The sequence below is a fragment of the Eptatretus burgeri genome, chromosome 7 (genome assembly GCF_056783735.1).
Source record: "Eptatretus burgeri isolate ZD-2024b chromosome 7, Ebu_testis_v1, whole genome shotgun sequence".
NCBI lineage: Eukaryota > Metazoa > Chordata > Myxini > Myxiniformes > Myxinidae > Eptatretus > Eptatretus burgeri.
The window spans coordinates 70,828,275-70,849,019 of record NC_140967.1 but is presented as its reverse complement, the minus strand read 5'-3'; the positions used below and the strand labels follow the sequence as shown (position 1 = coordinate 70,849,019).

The 20,745-nt window shown below is 42.1% G+C and overlaps 1 long non-coding RNA gene across 1 annotated transcript in view; it reads left to right on the top strand.

Moving 5' to 3' along the window:
- The first annotated feature begins 2,731 nt into the window (after window positions 1-2,731).
- Window positions 2,732-20,745, top strand: part of LOC147023503 (uncharacterized) — a 45,050-nt gene continuing 27,036 nt past the window's right edge. The window contains exon 1 of the long non-coding RNA XR_015059746.1: window positions 2,732-2,879. This is a non-coding gene — a long non-coding RNA (uncharacterized LOC147023503). The remainder of the gene's footprint in view (window positions 2,880-20,745) is intronic.

Sequence of the window (20,745 nt, the reverse complement as noted above, 5' to 3'; positions counted from 1 at the left end):
CTTGAACTCAGGACCCTGGGATCCCAAGCCACCACCCTAACCACTAAGCCAACACCAGGCTTCGGTGCAGTAATTGTGAACTGACAATATCAGTGGCAGTTTTCAGTCGGTGTTTTCATCGGTGGTTCTGACAATTTTCATCAGCCATGCAAGCACAAGCCTCAGTGTATTGCATGCTGTTTCTTCTACAGGTAGAGCTTGCTCGGCTACATGATGACTGCTGACAGTGGCCGGCACTCAGTTGTGCATGCTCTTCCGTCATGAGCACAGGCTGTAAGATACTATCCACCATTTCCAGCCAAGTCCAGCACCTGGTGGCAGATCCTGCATTGGTTCCAGTTTTTTTTTCCAGATACAGGCCTGGTCATTTGCTCGTTTCATGTGTCTCTGTAGGCTGTCTGATGTCGGGGGAGACCTTCGTTTTGTTGTCCATTTTGATAGAACAGCCAATACCTTGCATCGTCTATTTCAATTCAGCCTTCCTATTCGTTGTGTAGACTGTCGCGTTTACATATGAAATTCTCCAATGCTTCTGCAGTACGACTACTCAGTTCTGGTTCTTCTCCAAGCTGTTCCAGATTGGCTTAGTGCTGTAATTGCCAAACAATAAATTAATAGCTTTCATTTTGCCGATGTATTAGCGATACACAGTATTTAGGTTATTTATCTGAAATATGCTCAGAGAGTGGGTCCCGGTGTCCGGCCGTCTGTCCGGATGTACTACATCTGTTAACATTTGACTAAAACAACATCTCCTCACAAACTTCCTGACCGATATGGACCAAATTTGGTACGATGCGTCAGGACAACAAGGTCTAATGGGGTTGTGCTTCCCATCTGGATGTGCCTCTTATAAAGGCGGCAAAAGGGAGTTTTTGCTGCAAGTATTGGTATTTTATTCAAAAATCTCCTCAGACCAGTCAGATAGATCCAAACCAAACTGGCTACGCGGCATTGCAACCATTCCCGGACCTTAAGATGTGCTCCCCATGGCCGTATCTCTCCTGGAAAGGGGGCCACAGCCCCCCTCCCCGAATCCCTCCTCTTCACTAAAAACAACTTTTCCACAACTACCTGAGCGAAACAGACCAAATTTGGTACAATCAGGGCCGTATTTAGCGTGGAGCCAGTGGAGCACGTGCTCTAGGACATCCACAAAATGGGGTCTCCACATTTTTGTGAAAATAAGTTTTTTGTTTAAATAAATACCAACAATTTCCATCCAATCTATCGATAATTCCAGCAATCTCTGTGTGTGTGTCTGTATGTCTGTATGCGACCACAGTTTCTCGACGACCGCTGGTCCGATCTGATTGAAACTTGTCAGGAATATTGCTGGGGACCCGCGGATGTGCCTTTTCAAGGTTTGATATTAATCGGACGAGCGGTTCCCAAGTTACGGCCATTTATCTGTCAACCAATGACAGGACACGGTGCTATGACGTCACGAATGACGTCACAATTAATATAATTTTTTTTTTGCACGATTGACGTCACAATTCTTCTTAGTTTGGTATGATGTCACAATCGACGCTGGGGACCTTAGTATGTGCCTTTTCAAGGTTTGATATTAATCGGACAAGCCGTTCCCAAGTTATGGCCATTTATCTGTCAACCAATGACAAGACATGGTGCTATGACGTTACGAATGACGTCACAATTAATGTTTATTTATTTATTTTTGCACGATTGACGTCACAATTCTTCTTCTTCTTCTTCGTTTGCTATGACGTCACAATTGACGCTGGGGACAATTTACGCTGGGAAAAATGTGCCTTTTCAAGGTTTGATATCGTTCTTCATCCGTTTCAGCTGTTTCCCAAGGTTTGAATAATTGTTCAAATTATTAATTAATCCCAAGGTTTTGGGGGGGGGGGGCGAGAGATAAGGGACGAGAGAGAGGGCGCGTTAGAATTCGAGAGAGGAGGGGTGAGACTCAGGGGGAGAGAGGGGGGGCGTCACAATTCTTCTTCTTCGTTTGATATGACGTCACAATTGACGTTGGGGACCTGAGTATGTTTCCCAGGTGTTTCCCAAGTTATGGCCATTTATGATACGGTTGGTCCGATATAATTGAAACAATTCCCCAATCCAGTCGTCGTTTACGAGAGTGAAGGAACGAAGCTGCACCTACGGGCCCGGACTAGTTATATAAATGGTAGTAGTTTTAACGAAATCAAGAAGTTTGTCAAAAAAAAAGAAGAAGTTCTAAATCGCATATTGATTGCACGTTCGCTTTAACAAAAGATCGAAGCTTTGCGGAGGACGCGTGGATTTCAGTATGGCTTTACAGGTGGAAAAGCAGACCAAGTACTGGCGAAGCGTCTTGAAACGCTATGTAAGTGTTATCAAATTTATCGCAGACCTTCTGCACCAGCTGGCCTTTGATGAAATTGTGGATGACTTTGCCAGTTGGAAGGCGTGTCAAGTCAATATGACAAAGTGAGCTTCCCCCACAGCAGCAGCATAATCTTGCGTATCTGATGATTTTATAGACATCATTCCACCTGATGTATATTACATTGTTATTTCCAAAAATAGTTGTGGGACCTATTTTTTGAAAATTTTGATGATGTTAAAAGCTGTTTTGAATTTTGACGAATGAAGAATAATTTAATTGATTAAAAAAAAAAAAGAACATCCATTCCATTAAATCGATTAAAAATCTCATAACAGTAGTTTTTATAATGTAAATTCATTCAGTAAACAACAACATATATTACAGGGGATCTCGACATACTTACGTGCTCCAGGGCTTCTACATACCGAAATATGGCCCAGGGTACAATCCTTCAGGACAGTAAGGTCTCAGGAGGTTGTGCTCCTCATCCGGATCCACCCCATAAGAGATGAAAAGGGGGATTTCGCCTCAAATTCAGGTAATTGTAATGTGATTTTTTTATTTTTTTTTTAGCTTTATGTCACTTGTTATGTATTGCTTGTAAGTTGTAAAAGTCAGAAATAACAACAACAAAAAAAAGAACTCATGATGTCTGTCAATTTTATCCCCCCCCCCCCACCCCGCACTGGAAATTTTACAGATCGCATTGACAATCCCCAGATATATATATATATATATATATATATAAACAACACAAAAAAAATTCATATAGTACCATGAATACCATTTAAGAGCAGGACAAGTGAAATACCAAGAACAGTAAATATGGAGACTTTTTGACTTCCATTCATGTCAGAATGTAGCAAGTGAATCAATTCTGCACAAATTCTGACAAATAATTGTTACATGAATCCGTTGGTGCCTCAATATTTGTTGAGTCTGCACAAAGATAATCACATTGATGTTGCCACTTGTGTTTTTTGTGGCCATCGTACCCACCCCATCACGTGAGTAGTAGCCTGTAGCTTCAAAACCAAACCACAATTTGAAACAACATGTGATCTGGAATTGTTCCAGAGAGTCGCTCTTGCAAAAATATCATCGCTGACGAAAGAAGTTAGGTGTGTTGAACGAATTTCGTTATTTTGGCCCATATGAGAAATAGACCTGGACTAACCTGTTCCATGTAAACCTGTACTCACCTGTTCCATGGTCGGGTTGTCGGCGACTAAACCGTCTCCCCCACCAGGTTTTCTGGTGAGGAGGGTGTTTGGATATGGACACCCAGCAGGATTAAAAACAAAACCTGTCAAAGGGCGGAGGAGCTCCTTGTGAGCCAACGGCCATCCATATCTAGTGCCCAACTGTGTCTGCAGACGTCCTCCTGCAGTTGGGTCACTTCTTATTAGGAGGTTGGTGACAGGATTTGCACTCCGGCCACCGTAAAACCCTTCATTCCGCAAAACGCAAAAACGCAAAAAATTCTGAAAACCCACTCCGTGGGAGTACCTCCTGTGCAGCTTCCCTTCGCAGGGCAGCTCACCGGATGATGGGATTGGGGCAAAGCCTCCGGGACCCCTAATCTTTGATGATAGGAGAGAAACCACGGGGTAACATTCCCGGGTCAGCTTGTTGGAGAATGTGTTGGAGTGGTGCTGAGGTGTCGTCCACCAGACGGCGGTCTCCTTGGGTTAACCTGAGGCAGTCCCTTCGGGTGGGTGCCTGGAATGTACTATCCCTAAGAGAGGAGGATCACCTGTCTCTATTATCATCCGAGCTCAAGCGTTTGGACATCGGGATTGGAGCACTCTCTGAGGTTCGGAGACCGGATTGTGGTGAGATCATGGCGGGTGGTTACACCTACTATTGGTCTGGTCGCTCTGATGGTTACCATGCCCAAGGCGTTGCTGTAGCTGTGTAAAATAACCTGACTCCAATGATAATTGAGGGAACACCGGTCAATGAGCGTATTATGAGAAAAAGGATTCGTCACTCCTTAGATGTCATTTCCCTGGTCTCTGTTTATGCTCCGACTGAGGTGAATGATCTCACTGTGAAGGATGCATTCTGCACCACGCTGCAGTCTGTGGTTGATCAGTGCCCCAGATGAGATACACTTCCAGTCTTGGGGGATTTCAATGCATCGACTGGAACTGATAGGGATGGTTATGAGACGTGTGTTGGTCCTCATGGGTCAGGAACTATGAACCAGAATAGCACTAAGTTCCTTGACTTTGCAAGAAGTCATGGACTTAGGGTGGCTGGTTCATGGTTTCAGCGCCCACAAGCTCATCGCTGGACTTGGTATTCCAACGCTGGCGGTGTGGCAAAGGAGATTGACCATGTCCTCGTTGATAGTCGCTGGAGGATGATCCAGAACTGCAGGGTCTACCGGAGTGCTCAGTTCCTCAATACTGACCACAGGCTTGTTGTAGCAACTCTGAAGTTGCACCTTAAATCCAGGAGAATGGTACCATCCCAGCCTCGGCTGGATGTTGGCAAGCTCAAGGATGCGAGGGTAGCTGAGGAGTTTGTGAACAAGCTGAGTAGAGATTTGGGGGGTCTGGGTGCTTTGGGAGGTAACCTTCTTTGGGTGGAGTGCCTTCAAAACCACCTTCATTGATGTTGCCGGAGGATGTCTTGGAAATCACCGTAGGGCTAAGAAGAGTTTTGTCTCTCAAGGGACACTGGATACCATTGACCAGAGTCATAGGGCCAGGCTGAATGGCAGAGCTGAGCTGTTCAGGGAGCTGAGGCGTAAAACTGTACGTGCGCTGAGGGTGGACAAGGAGGCCTATGTGCGAGGAATCTGTGAGGGGGTAGAGCATCACTTGTGGTAAAGTGATTCTCGTCCTGCTTAGAGTTAAATTCGCACATTGCGTTCATCCAAGCCCATCCCTCGGTGTCCTGCAGTGAGAGCAGAGGGTGGTAGGCTTTTGACAGAGGAGTCTGTAATGAAGGCCCGCTGGGCCGGTTACTTTGAGCGGTTGTACCAGGCTGATCCCCCAGCTGTCGAGTTGGACGTCAGGGGTGTTACAATCCCTGTTGCTGATCCTCCAATCAACTGTGGTCCACCTATGGTCCCAATGTGTATATATGATACTGCGTGGCCTCCGCCCACCAAACAGCCAGAGGAACTGTATTCTGTGTGGGCTCCGCCCATGTACGTGCTGACATGCACGTAGGTGATGGCGTCGGCCAGAGTGAGGTGAAGGTGATGCGGATGTTGTCGTAGTTGTGAGGGGTGCAAAGAATGAAAGAAAACCCTGACTATAAAAGTAACTCACAGTGCATTTACATTGATTCACCCATTAGACTTGGGAAAGGGAGCTATCTATCCACATTCACTGATTGAAATAACTGAGCTGTTGGACCTGAATGTTGTGTGCTCAAGGCTTCCAGATTCGCAACAATATATGAACACACACACACACACACACACACACACACACACACACACACACACACACACACACACACACACACACACACACACACACACACGTGTGTATTTACGTATATATGTATATATTATATAAACATATATGTATATATCCTATCATGGTTATATACAGTGTACATATATATATATATATATATATATATATATATATATATATATATATATATATATATATATATATATATATATATATATTTATGAATGTACACACACATACATACCTTTTTATTCCACTTCTGTTGAGGCTCTAGCTTTTTCCTCTGATAGTGTCTGTGGCTCAAATTGAAAAAATATAACTTCACTGACTCGCATTGTTTTCTGTTGCAAAATTAGAAACGTATTATTGGTGCAATGGATAACCACAATAATTGTGCATTTTATGAGAAAAGCATGAAATTTCTAACATAGTTAGTGCAGACCATAAAGTTTATTTTCACATGTGGAGGGAAGTCAGATTTGACCTATGAGGACCGTGAGAGGTCAAATCCAAGATCGCCGCCAGTCCACCGAGTCTAATGTTCAAACGCGCTTAATTTTGGAACCAAACAGTGTAGAAAAACATTTAAGGTGTCATTTCCACTTAAATTGGGGATTCCCGTTCATTTGGTGATACTTTTAAGATCACCAGAACCCAATGACATGCATTTAGATCAAGGGCAAGGTCAAATTACGTAAAAAACTTTTGGACATTCTTTTGCAAATACATTTATCTTAGCTTGGACACTCGATTTGGAATTATGCAATAATAGTGAAACTTCGCTTCCATTTTGACACTTTTAGCACGAGATATCCACATATTTCTACCAAATTGCATAACAACTTCCTTTGAAATATCATTTCTATCCGGCAGACTAGTCGGATCAATGTAGCTCACGATAACTATCGATCTTCCCACTCGTACTAATTTTCGAATTAGCACTATCCACAATTTCCAAATATCCTATTAGTAATATTCAAAATCTCACAGTCTCCAGAACAGAAGCACAGTGCAGTGCACTTGAGTGCAGCTTTGGCACACTTGCAGCGTCCAGTGCATCCTTTCTCACAGCGACTGGATGATTTCATGGCGCGATTTTGATGCTTCAGGGAGAGTGGTCCAAAGCGGCTGCCACCCAGTTGTTTCCCTTGTCCAGCCCCAGTCAGATGGATCTGGCATCTCATCCAGGACCAATGCCTGCTTCCAACAGTTGGCTTGGTAGCAAGTGCGCTTGATGTGCTGTTTGAGTGCTGCCTGGGTTCGAGGAATGTTCTCTAGAGTTCTAGACTTCTGTGTGAAGAGCTGTTTCCTGGCATCATTAATGTCCGTGCTCTCACTGGTTCGGTCGTACATCAGCACCACAAATCGCTCCAGCAATAACATTGATCCTTCACTGATCTCACTTGTCATGCAGAGGAGTTCATTGAAACCATCATTCACTTCTGGGAAAGACTTCCAAGTTTCCCAGGCAGCCTTCCTTCCTCTGCCAGCGAATGCAGATACAGTGTCACCCCCGGCAAAAGTGTGAAGGACTGGGAGAGTCAGACACTGTGTTGGATTCATTGTGGAAACTATTTCGTGAACAGCTATGTACTGAAAGCTTGACCCGACACCAAAGGCAACCCACAGCTCATCAGGAGCTGTCTTGCTGAATGAAGCCAAAGCCAGTTCCACCACATCAGTATCAACAGTACGTATGGTCACCTTCTTACACCCCTTTTGCACAGCATCTGCCACATGCAGAAGTGGACGAGTGTCGGCCTCCTCTTGCGAACATGGGGCAAGGCAGGCCAAGTATGACTCAGCAGGAGAGCAGAGGACTCCACTTCCATCTGTTGCATACAGTTCCTTGCCCTCTGCTAAAGGAAGATGAACAGCTTCACGTGACAGGAAAGCAAACAATTCGGTTTTATTCTCATTGCATCGAAGGAAGTCCTTCCAGTTCTTTGGCATCACAGTAGAAGGAGCCATCCTTTTCCTCGTGCCCTTTCCCCTCCTCTGTCTGGTTGAGGCTTTCAGGCTGGCAGGTCGGTGCACATCCCAGACAAGGTCGATGCGGCTGCTTTTCTCAAGTTGAGCAGAGATGTATAGTGCAAACACTCTTTCTCCATACTCTTGAAATGTTATTGATGTTCCAGGATTTAGCATTCGAACCAGAGCTGTACCATAGAGAACTGTTGCATCAGCCACAGGTGCACTATTGTTTTTGAGCAGATCTGATTCCAGGCAGCGAAGTAGATCTGCTTTAACCCCAATCCACATTTTTCCTCCAGTTGACAGAGCTGGCGGGGCTGCATGGTTTTCATGGGAGAAGAAATTGTCCATGTTTGCATCTCATGTTTGACAGCAGATGTACAGCCTCGAAAAGAGACCACAGTCACTCTTCAGTGCTTCAAGCTGTGCCTTCTGTTTTGACTTAATCTTGACCAGTGGCCTAGTGAACAGTGGCAACTTGTTCTTTGGAATGTTTGTGTGACAGGTGTTGTACACTGTTCTCGCCTTTCTGTCATAAACTTGGTGTACTGCTCCTCATCAAGAGTCTCGATCCTTCTCACAGTTTCAGCCACTTGGGTGTCCATGATGTCCCTTGTGTCAATGACGAGTAGGTCTTGGCTGTGTTCCAGAAATGGATTCCTCATCTCTTCCAGCACTGTCACAAGTGCCTTAACCTCATCAGGAATGCTGCTTGCACTCCAGATTGCCTGTTTCTCAAACTCTGTAGTGATCGTGGCAATTTCTGGCCGTGCTACCATCCAGCATCTGAGTGCTCCTGGATTGCCAGCCAGTCTAATTGCCCCACCAGAACCTTTCACCATTGCATTGTTCTGCTCATGGGACTGGTCAAGTGCCATGGCAGAGAACTTGTTGTTGGTTTTGTGCACCACAAAATTTCCAGACTTGAATTCTGCTGGGACATCTGGGTGTTTTTCAGCGAGAGTCGTCATGTCACGGATGTGTACGGGAAGCCATCTGGAGTCGTGCGTGTGATCTATGGCGAACATCCAGGGCATGATTTGCGTCAGGGATTCTACGTACAGCTGGAAGTTACCTTCATGAAGTGATCTGATGTACGTAGCAAGAGAAGCTCCAATGACAGGGTCTTAAGCCAGAGGTCAAAGTGGTCACTGGTAGGCCATGGGCCAGATATGGTCCACGTGCACCCCCCCCCCCAAAAAATCCTCCGACCCCATATTTTTCTGAAGCCTTAGGCTCCCCTGAGCATGAATTCAACTGGTAACAGTGAATAAACTGGGACTCACTATCCATATTCTAACCATTTCTGACGGTACCCTCAAAATGTCAACTTTTCCTCAGTTTCGCACATAAAAAATCCCCTGTCTGATAAGATCTCTGCAGTTGCCCAAATGAGCATTAATATTAACAAATTATATATCAAATGAAAGATTATCACATGCAGATTTTCAAAATAGAGTCATCTGTCAAATTTAATAGCGTTATGTTTGTCCCAAGAAGTGATGAAGAGGAGTACCTCGCCTTTCCTTTTGACAACTCAGATTAAACTCAGATATCTGAAATAATAACGTATATTCATGCTCATTTTACCTGACACAAACAAATAAATATTTCTATGATATCACAAATTTTACTACCTTTCAATTGATACCAAAATTGTCCCACACCAACTCAAGATGTACCAGGTATTACGTCTTAAACATAAGTACATCACTGTTGCAACACCCAACATGTAGTCACCAGTAAGATGTAAGACAGAAAATATGCCTTACTTCACATAAAGAATATAAATTATAAGTTTATTTAAGGAAAACAATTGAAACTTATGTCATGTCCACAAAATGTCATTGTGCATGGATTATGCATAATATTCATTATCGCTGTCGTCATCACTCTCCAATGCCTGCTCTATATCATCAAATGCATCCATATCTGAATCCTCATCAGAGTCAGTGTCGTCAGGTGTGACTTCAGCAATGTCAGCCAGTTGCCGTGGGAGGACATCTCCTTCATACCATAGAAGATCAAGGTTACCATCCTTTTCCTCCCAACCATGTCCCTGACTGGCCTTCAGAATCTGTGGTTGTGGAATATGCACGGTCTTCCAAATCCGTACTTGGTGGTTTACTCTCCGAATGTGCTGGGTAAGAGCTCGCTTACAAGGTGGTAAGTTAGCCATATCCACATTCCAGTCATTAACCATCCCATAAGGGAGTACAAAACTGTACAAGAATGCTTGCGTGCTGCTGAAGAGGCCACCAGAGAAGTTGGACAGCCTTATGTCATTACGACATTTGACTTGGGAGTTTGGATGAAGGCCGACTCATTAGTGTGGAACTCACCAGACAAGTATGAGAGCCACATAATTCTAATTGGCACATTCCACCTCGTATGTGCTTATATGAAGATGATTGCCAAAAAGATGGCTGGGTCTGGGTTAGCAGATGGTCTCCGAGAAGCAGGACTAATCAGTGGAGGATCTTTGGGTGGTGTGATGTCCGAAAAGCACTACGACAGAGCCCTATATTGTCACAAGATTATGTTGGAATGTCTTGAAAGATTGCTCATAGAGGAGTACCTCAAAGATAAAAGCACTGATGATCTGTTCTCATCTTTCTCTGATGAATCATCAGATAAGCTACTTGCCCGAGTAGATTCCCACAGCCAAGATACTTTGAATGCTGTCTTGGTGGACAATTCCATTGTCCAATTCATAGAACAGTATGCAGAATTCAAAAAAGGAGTTGCAAATGGACGTTTGGGGAAGACTGCCCAGTTGTGGTTGTCATACATTGACCATGTCTGTTTAATTCTATCACACCTTGAAGCCGTAAAGACAAACAACTTTCTTTTATATGCTGCATCCATCAGTCGCATGACGTCTCTCTTCTTCATTTTCGCTGGACAGAACTATGCAAGGTATCTGACATATTTATCTGTGTTCATAGCTAATATAGACAACTCACACCCAGCGGCAGTATCACTGATCAAGAGAGGAGCTATCAGTGTCGCACGCTCCTTTATCCCTGGCAATTGTTGTGCATTGGATAAAACCATGGAGGAGATCTTCATGAGGCACGCTAAGTCACATGGTGGTGCTGGAACCAGTGCAGCAGGTACATTTGGACTACTCACCAACTACCAGGCCTACCAGAGATGGGTTTGGACAACACATACAAGGTCTCTTTATGTTGATGCTGCACTTGGAATGGCTCACATGTTGGACAGTGGAGAGGGAACAAAGCATTGTGATACACGTCCGACAGAGGTCACAAAAGGAGAGAAGTTGGTGAAAAGGGCCAAAGATGCCATAGGAAGTTTTCTTAATCCTTTCGATATCGACAAATGATCAATTGTTGATACTCTCATCAGGAAGTGCTGCATCTGATGCTGTTTCAGACGATGTTCTAAAGGCTGAAGCTGTTGCTGAAAAAGCACGGGATGAATTTATTGAAGCTCGACTGAAGAATAGTGAAGATTTTTTTGAGCCTGTGAAGAGACTGAACCTCAAAACTCTGAGTGACATGAACAAGGTATCGAAGATGAAGACAACCAAGAATAAGGTCATACAGTACAAGCAACAGGGGAATGTAACCTTTCAACTCTTTGTAAAGTCACAAAACCAGGGCTTACGAGTCGATATGACAGAACTGTTGACGTATCCATCAAATCCCGTACCATACAGCATCGCTACAGCTGATGGATATCTTGCTAAGACTGACAAAGCAAAGGCATTTCAAAACCTGATCAAGGATTGTAATGATGCTGATGTACCACCAACCAATGAAACATTGACTCTGTATGTTGGCAATGCTTGCTTCTATTTCCTGAAAGAAATACCAAGTAATTTTAGTCAGATCTCTTACAAAGTGTTTGACATCATTGGAAAAACAGGAGATGTCATATTTAGCACTGACCAATATTTGTCTGATTCAGTGAAGTCGATGGAGAGGCGACGTCGGGGCTGTGGAGAAAAGCTTTTACTTACAGGTGAAGTCACGAAGAGACCACCTGATTGGAAATTGTTCCTGTCAAATGATGAGAACAAGATACAGCTCATCAAACTTCTGATTAGGCTCTGGAGTGGTGATAACTTTGCATCAAGATTGCATGAAGGCGAGTGATCTTTGTAAGTGAGAGCATCGCATATTTGCTCACATCTGCTGATGGCCAAACAACAATTAGAGAGGAGCTACCACTGCTGAAATCAACTCAGGAAGAAACTGACTCTCGTATGATACTGTATGTTCAGTATGCGAGACTCAGAAACTATCAATTTGTCCGAGTGAAAAGTCCAGACTGAGATGTATTTTTCATCCTATTACACTATGCTGCCTCTGTTCATGGTACAACTGTCCTGTTTGACACAGGCAAAGGCAACAAGCTGAGGATGGTAAATGTCAGTGAACTAGCTACAGATTTTGGCCAGGAAAAGTGCACAGCTCTCATGGCACTCCATGCTTATAGTGGCTGTGACACCACTCGTGCCTTCCGAGGAATTGGCCAACTTAAACCTGTGAAAACTCTTCTGCGCTTTCAAAAACATATCTCTACTCTGGAGAAACTGGGCGATGCTTGGGATATTCCTGATGAGCTCATTGATGAGTTGGACACCTTCACGTGTGCCATGTACGGTAGAGCGTCAAAGGTGTCAAAAGTTGATGATCTGCGACTCATTCGTATAAACGAGCTCTGTGCCAGGCAAAGTCGCCTTGTGCCTTCAGGGAATGTGGATATGGCTAACTTACCACCTTGTAAGCGAGCTCTTACCCAGCACATTCTGAGAGTAAACCACCAAGTACGGATTTGGAATACCGCGCATATTCCACAACTATAGATTCCGAAGGCTAGTCAGGGACATGGTTGGGAGGAAAAGGATGGTAACCTTGATCCTCTATGGTATGAAGGAGATGTCCTCCCACGGCAACTGGCTGACATTGCTGAAGTCACACCTGACGACACTGACTCTGATGAGGATTCAGATATGGATGCATTTGATGATATAGAGCAGGCATTGGAGAGTGATGACGACGGCGATAATGAATATCATGCGTAATCCATGCACAATGACATTTTGTGGACATGACATAATAAGTTTCAATTGTTTTTCTTAAATAAACTTATAATTTATATTCTTTATGTGAAGTAAGGAATATTTTCTCAGTCTTACGTCTTACTGGTGACTACATGTTGGGTGTTGCAACAGTGATGTACTTATGTTTAAGACGTAATACCTGGTACATCTTTAGTTGGTGTGGGACAATTTTGGTATCAATAGAAAGGTAGTAAAATTTGTGATATCATAGATATATTTATTTGTTTGTGTCAGGTAAAATGAGCATGAATATACGTTATTATTTCAGATATCTGAGTTTAATCTGAGTTGTCAAAAGGAAAGGCGAGGTACTCCTCTTCATCACTTCTTGGGACAAACATAATGCTATTAAATTTGACAGATGACTCTATTTTGAAAATCTGCATGTGATAATCTTTCATTTGATATATAATTTGTTAATATTAATGCTTATTGGGCAACTGCAGAGATCTTATCAGACAGGAGATTTTTTATGTGCGAAACTGAGGAAAAGTTGACATTTTGAGGGTACCGTCAGAAATGGTTGGAAAATGGAAAGTGAGACCCAGTTTATTCACTGTTACCATTTGAATTCATGCTCAGGGGACCCTAACGCTTCAGAAAAATATGGGGTAGAAGGGTTGTTGGGGGGGGGGGTGCACGTGGACCATATCTGGCCCATGGCCTTCCTTTGCTCGCTATATGCACCACTCCTCAAAAGGCGGACTATCAGGCTGCATGGTATCAGTGTCATCGGATGTGCAGTCTTCACTGTAAGGTTGGAGAAGTATATAAAGGCTTGCAGCTGTGACCTGGTGTGCATGGCGGGTCTTGGTGACATGGCTGGCATGTATGAAGGAATTTGCTGTTCCAGAACTTGCAATGTCAGCCTGTACCAGGGCATTCGTCCAGCAACTGTCTTCCAGCCAGTCTCCCAGCAACTTCAACGTGGCCATCTCGATGTGTACACCACCAAACATGATCACGAAGTGATCCTCTCCGTGAGTGGCTGGCCAGGTCCACTGGACATCACAAACGTGAGACACCACTGGGTGTTCATTTGCAAATTTCAACTGATTCCTTATTTTTGTTCAATTTTTACTTTGACCTAGACCTAAATGCATTTCCTTGAATTCTGGCGATCTCAAACGTATCATCAAATGAATGGCCATCCCCAATTTAGTTGGAAATGACACCTTAAAAGTTTTTCAACACTGTTTGATTCCAAAATTAAGCGCGTTTGAACATTACACTGGCGGACTGGCAGCCATCTTGAATTTGATCTCTCACGGTCCTCAAAGGTCAAATCTGACTTCCCTCCACATCTGAAAATAAACATTATGGTATATACCAACTATGCTAGAAATGTCATGCTTTTCTCATAAAATGCACGATTGTTATAATATGAGAGCTTATCCGCTGTACTATATTGTTTGTGAATCACCATCCTTTTAAACAGAGATTTTGCAGGAATTATAACGACAATACAGCATGTAGCTCTTACTGGTAACTATGAGAATTACTTTGAGGTGGAGGGTGAGTGTTTAATTTCACCCAACATTTCACCGGCCAGAAATTGAACATTCAAACTTACTTTTTAAAATCGCTTTTTATTTGTAATGATTTCATCACAAACCATCGCTTTTAAAGCCAATTTGTTTAAAACCTGTAAGATTGAATCTGTTATCTAAAGGTAGCGGATGTACGATTTTCGAATCCAGCCTAAGATTGAGTGGTCGCACGACATTCCAAAGGATGATCTCACTATGATCCAGTGGCAAAAATGCTGAGCCTCTTCTGACCTTAGTTGTCCAGTTTAGCATATAGTTTAAAGTCAATTCAGGTGATCATCTATCAAAAATGTGGGATTGAACAATCAAAGAAACCAAGAGGAAATCCGATTTTACAAAACGTCAACATCGGTTATATTGTAAACAATGCCTAAACATGAAAATCATAAACATTTAACCAAACCGACACTACGGTCGGTTAATACTTGGAAATATACATAAAATCTCAGGGTTCAATGAAATGCAAAAATATTCAGAAGGGAATTATTCAATTTTAACACAAGCTTACTCCACATCGGTTAATTATACAGACTCACTCTGGGGCAAAAAAGAGAGGAAAACAAGCTTAAATTCTAACCATTTCTAAGCCAGTAATTATAATTATTATATATATATTTTTTGACATTCATCTAAAGCTCGTGGAGGAGCTTGTACATAATTTACGTGCAGGACAAAGACATAAGTAGACATTACTGTACTTTCATGCGAATTTCAAGGACATGTGTAGACGATGGATATTTACATAACATACAGTATATGGAATTTTAACCTGGGTTGAAAGCATCAAGATCCATTAGAAGTTAAACAGGTAACCAATCTTCACTTGTAAACATAAAACCTTAATGCAACACAAATAAAGATGGCAACAGATTGCATTTCCAACTCGGTGTTCTTTCTGGAATCTGGCCTCTTTGAGAGAAAAGTGGGAGAAGGCAAAAGGACGAGCAAGGTTCATCATTGTTGCGTTTTTTTTCTCAGTGCAAATTCATCAAGCTATGTTTGGAGAGAGCCTGAAGACTGTGCAAAGTTTCACAGGGGTAAATAGAAAGGCACTCAGAAGAGCGCATACCTCCACCACGCAATGCCTGATCCACAAGAACATATCGGGCACAATACATTTGTGAAATATCGTGACATATATATATATATATATATATATATATATATATATATATATATATATATATATATATATATATATATATATATATATATGTCGTTTTTGGCCCTATCTCTCAATGGTGAAGAATCACTTTAAAAATTAGATAATTCTCGTATTCAGATCTTCACCAAAATCCAATCAATTTGTATTTGCCACACACCCAACCTGTCAACCAAGTTTCATCCGAATCCATCCACAACCTTTTGAGATATCATGCTATATATTGGTTTATCCCTATCTCTCGATGCTGAAGAAGCACTCAAAAAAACCCACAAACAAACCAACAAACAGACAAGCCGGTAGGCGATATGGGTAGTCACTAGACTAAGGCGAATTTGAAATATGTGGATAAGAGAACACATTAGATGGCATTTTTGCCGTTCGTTGTTCCATATAGGAACATGACGAGCAACTGTCCATTCATCATTTGTGTTCGATTCCCTAACCCTACCTTAGGGAATCCCAACGCGAACGTTGGGGTGAAAGCATATAGTAATATAATTGCATACTAGTCATACAGTTTTTGACAGATCGGGCTGAAAATTTTTGACAAAGAGGTTGATTATAGTGTGCATAAAAGCGCAGAAGCTGATCCTTTTTTTTATTTTTGAAAAAATTTTTTTTCGGATTTTTTCAAAAATTTCAAAGTCCTGTTGCTAGTCAACGGTGGCCTCCATAGCAACGGTGTTCAAAAGCATACAACTAGATCCTGGTATGTCCTACCCTAGATCCTACCAGTCAAGTTTCATCAAAATCGGTTGACTCCTCTGGCCCCCAGAGCTGTCTATTACATACAAACAAACAGACAGACATACAGACGGAAAACATGAGAATAATGGTAGTCTAGCGACCATCCAACAAACAGGCAGAAAGGCGTGAAAACATAACCTCCTTCACCTTCGGTGGAGGAGCTAATAACATCTCTGAGCAGTTCTCGATCTGTCCAGTCGGCCATCTGCACATTTGAGCACCATGGATCATGCAGCAAGGATGATATCCCAGTTCGCTAATGAATGCACAGTCTCTAAAAAGTCTCATTCCATTCCAAAAATCCTCACCCAGTATTATGCAGCAAACTCAAACCACCAACCACCATCAAGAAGAACAGACCAGTTAGCTGACCAAATTGATCCTTTTATCGAAAAAGATGCAAAGCCCATAGGGTGAGTCTTCCGTTTGATCTCACTCGGAGGATCTACACGCGATCTTAGTAATATTCGTCCTCTAAAACTTTGTTCGGTGAGCAGTCCAACGATTATCGCATCACTTTCCTCTCTGAAAAACTAGATGGCATGCACCTTTATTTGTAATGAAACATTCCAGGAAAAACGAACCCCCCCCCCCCGAAACTCTCTCCTCAGTCAATTTCCTTCAATGAGTACCCATTCAAGAGAGCTGAAATGACCTCAGGCATTTCCATCATGCGACAGCTACACGAAGAAGCTTGTCATGGACTAAACAGGTTTAGGGGATTTAAAAAAGCCAACACACAAACAAAATCACTTGGTCAGTGGCCAAAGACAGGATTTATACCACAAGACAAAACAACAAAAGTAATAATTAAAAATTAATGAAAAAAAACTGAACTCGACATGAAAACTTTGTGTCCATTCCACAATGCTGCACTCCAACGGTTAGCCTGCACTGCTGAGAACAAACAAATTTAAGAGTATGTCAACCCGATTATTTATGTGATGGAGTGGCAACATGTCTCGGGTAAATTCTCAGCATGGAAATGTTCACCATCCACATGTGGGTGCCCTGAAGCCCAAGCATGGGCAAAAGGAGCAACCACAAAGCTCATTTTATAAACAAAACAACAGCAGAAAAACATTTTAAAACACTATTACAGCATTTCTTCTTTCACCAAGGAATAATACAATTGTTATATTATTGCATAACATGACTTAAGATTAACAAACATATTTATATATGCAATTTGAACTTCTTTTAAGAGCTACACATGTGAGACCTCCATTGAAAAACCTTGAGATTTGGCAAAAAGAAAAGACTTCAAAGGTGAAAGATGAGGATTAAATATGTTTCAGTTCCTGTACTATTGGCCGTAAAACTATTGGCTCGTATCACAATGAAATAAGCAGATTAAACACCCCGACAAAGTGCTCACTCATTGGCTCAACACTGAGAGTAAGAAACAAAAACACAGCAAATCAGGAATGATAAAAGGAAAGGCAATTATAAAGAAAAAGCATATTCAAACACCATATGACTTGCAAACACCCACACATTATTTAACCTGAATATAGGGAAAAAAATTGTCAATATTTCCATAATATGCCAACAGTCTCCTTCTAGCAGTCAAATATATGTCCCTCATGGTACTCAGATGCAGGCCTTTTGCTAGATCCATCACTTGTGGAATGATATGGAACTTGACACAGGTGGAATCAACATTAACTTTACACTGCAAAAGAGCTGTAAGTGGATCAGGCCCCATGTTCTTCCTGCATTCAGTGTAAATTTCCTGACCATGGAAAATGTCCTCTAACAGTCAGCATTGCTGGAGGGCAAGGTCAACACAGCTGTCATCACCTTTGTTAGGCAAGGGAACCTCTGCTGATTCATAGATGTTTTCATCCTGTAGATTTCAACTTGTACAGAATACACTCTCTTTGACTTTCCATCTTCTTCCTGCATCGGGGGGCAGATCTCTGTCTTCAAGCATCTGGAACTCCTTGAATTCATATTTCAAATATTTTGCATTCACCTGAGGAATGAATCTGGCAGCAAGCTGCACAACTGGCTCATAAGTCACTTCCTTTATTTTTGCTGGGTCCAACCTTACCAGATTTCAACACCTCCCTTCTTCACCATCTTTCTCGGCCTGGTGTTGCCTTTGCGGTTAAGGTGGCTGGCTTAAGATCTTTGGGTCTTGAGTTCAAGCGCCTGTCATAACGTTGAATTAACACCAGGCGGGTTGACTCAGCCTGTCATCCTTCTGAGGTCGGCAAAATGAGTACCAGCTTACGAGTTATCGGGGGCAATGCATCAGTGGTATAGCCTTGCTCCCAGCAATGATGCAGCCAAGCAGTCACAGGCTGCATACGAAGAAATAAGTAACCATCTTCATTCAGTACAACATTGTAAAGTTTCTTACTTCATCCAGGAACATGACTTCCACAGCACTTACAAATCAGATTCAGCCAAGAATGACGGTCTTTCCAACAGCCAAGAAGATTCACCATTGTGCTGCTTGGCTCTGTCTTCTAAGTCAGTTTGGCTCAGCTTAGTCTGCCCCTGATGTGCTTCATAGCCGAAAAATTCAACAGGAGTTTTCTGAACAGACAATCCTGCTATTCTGACTTAATCTGCCTGGAACAGTTTGTTGAAATAAATAGATATGTGAAGAATGCATCGAAGGAACATCAAGGTTAGCTTCGTCAAGGGATATCACAGTCTCTGCAATCCGTCCCACTCTGCCAGGGTTTTCAACGTCATAATGGCTGGCAAAGTAGCTTGTTATTGTTTGTACTGTGAAATAAATCTCACCACCACCTTTTGAAGCGACGAGCAGCTGGTATGGCAGTTTTATGATATTTAGCTGGTCGACATCAGAAAATTCAAGGAACTCTTTAAAGTCCTCCTTTTGTTTGGTGCTATGTTCAAAGTGTCAGAAGTTGTGAATGAACATGTCATCAACAGGAGTAGACAATTACTTTAACTCCACTGCCAGACACGAATTTGCAAGATCGCAAATGGAGCCAAGGTTAAACATGTTGTGTTTCCTCTCATGGGAATTCGAACTCACATTCAAGGATTTAGCAAAACCAACATCACAAATTCATGTGGCACAGGAGTACATTATTTTCCGATTCTCCGATATAAAAATGTTTATGGATTGCCTTGCCTTTCTACCGCCTCATCACACGCACAGGCAAACACATACAAGAAAGGAAAGATTTTCCTCTCTCTTTTCCCTCATGCCTCTTCCTTCTGTTTGACTTTCCATAAAAAAAGTTTGGATTGAATTCTTAATTTCTCAACTTGGATTGAAGTTTGATGTTTCAGTTAACTAAGAATGAGAGCATGCATACTAAGGGAACTCCAAGGAAGTGCATGAGTCAAAATTGTGTGTTTGGGTTCATTAAAACACCCCCTTTTGAAGATAATTAACAGTCATATTTAATTATATCCTTCATAAAAGTATCATCCTTGGTCAGCCCTGTCAGCGAGTTGCTTGGATCTTAATTTGTTATTTTGTTCAGCCTATTCAAACATGCCTTGCTTTGGAAACACGATTTACTCCAACAGACTAATTAAATTATATCATCAATTATTATTATATCGGATTTGGGAATTGGATCCCGTGGAATAAATAAGTGTCAAAATCTGGAGTGAAATCTGAAAATTTTAACAAATTCGTGATTTTTAAGCAAAGCATGAATTACAAAGCTTAATTTTTTTATACTGTTCAGACGATTATATTGAATGAAGAAAATATTTAGGAATGTGTAGAATGTGCCACTGCATTGAGCGCAGTGCTGTGCTCTATAACCTGCTTTTGCAAGCCATGGAAATACAGTCCACTGGGGTCCATTTTTTTACCAATTACATACGCAGTTTTCTTGTTCACCGTTTTGTGCGATCTGCTTTCACTACAACATGTGAAAATAAATATACTAATAGTTGCTGCTATATATCAACAGTCGGCAGTTTCTGCAAGCGATCAAGAGGTACTTTTTTGTTTTACACTGTTTTGTGCGATCTGCTTTCATGACAAAATATAATTATAAATATACTAACAGTTGCTGCAATACATTAAAAGTCCACAGTTGTTGAAAATAAAGAGGTACATAGACAGTACACGCAGATGTGGTGGTGGTGGTGTGTGTGTGTGTGTGTGTGTGTGTGTGTGTGTGTGTGTGTGTGTGTGTGTGTGTACATGCCTGTATGCAAGAAGGTTAGAGAAATGCATATGGGTGAGGGGCATGCATGCAGGCAGGCCTTTGCCAGGAACATAGCATGGGTTTTATTTACCTCCACCACCGGAGGTGAAAGAGGTTACGTTTTCACTTCTTTCTGTCTGATTTTCTGTTTTGTTACTCGCAAAATCGAAGATTTTTTTCAAGTATATTGGTTAGTCGGTTTTGTTATTCTTTCTGTTTGTCTGTTTATCTGTCTGTCTGTTTGTCTGTCAATCGCCTACAGGTCACAATTTGAAA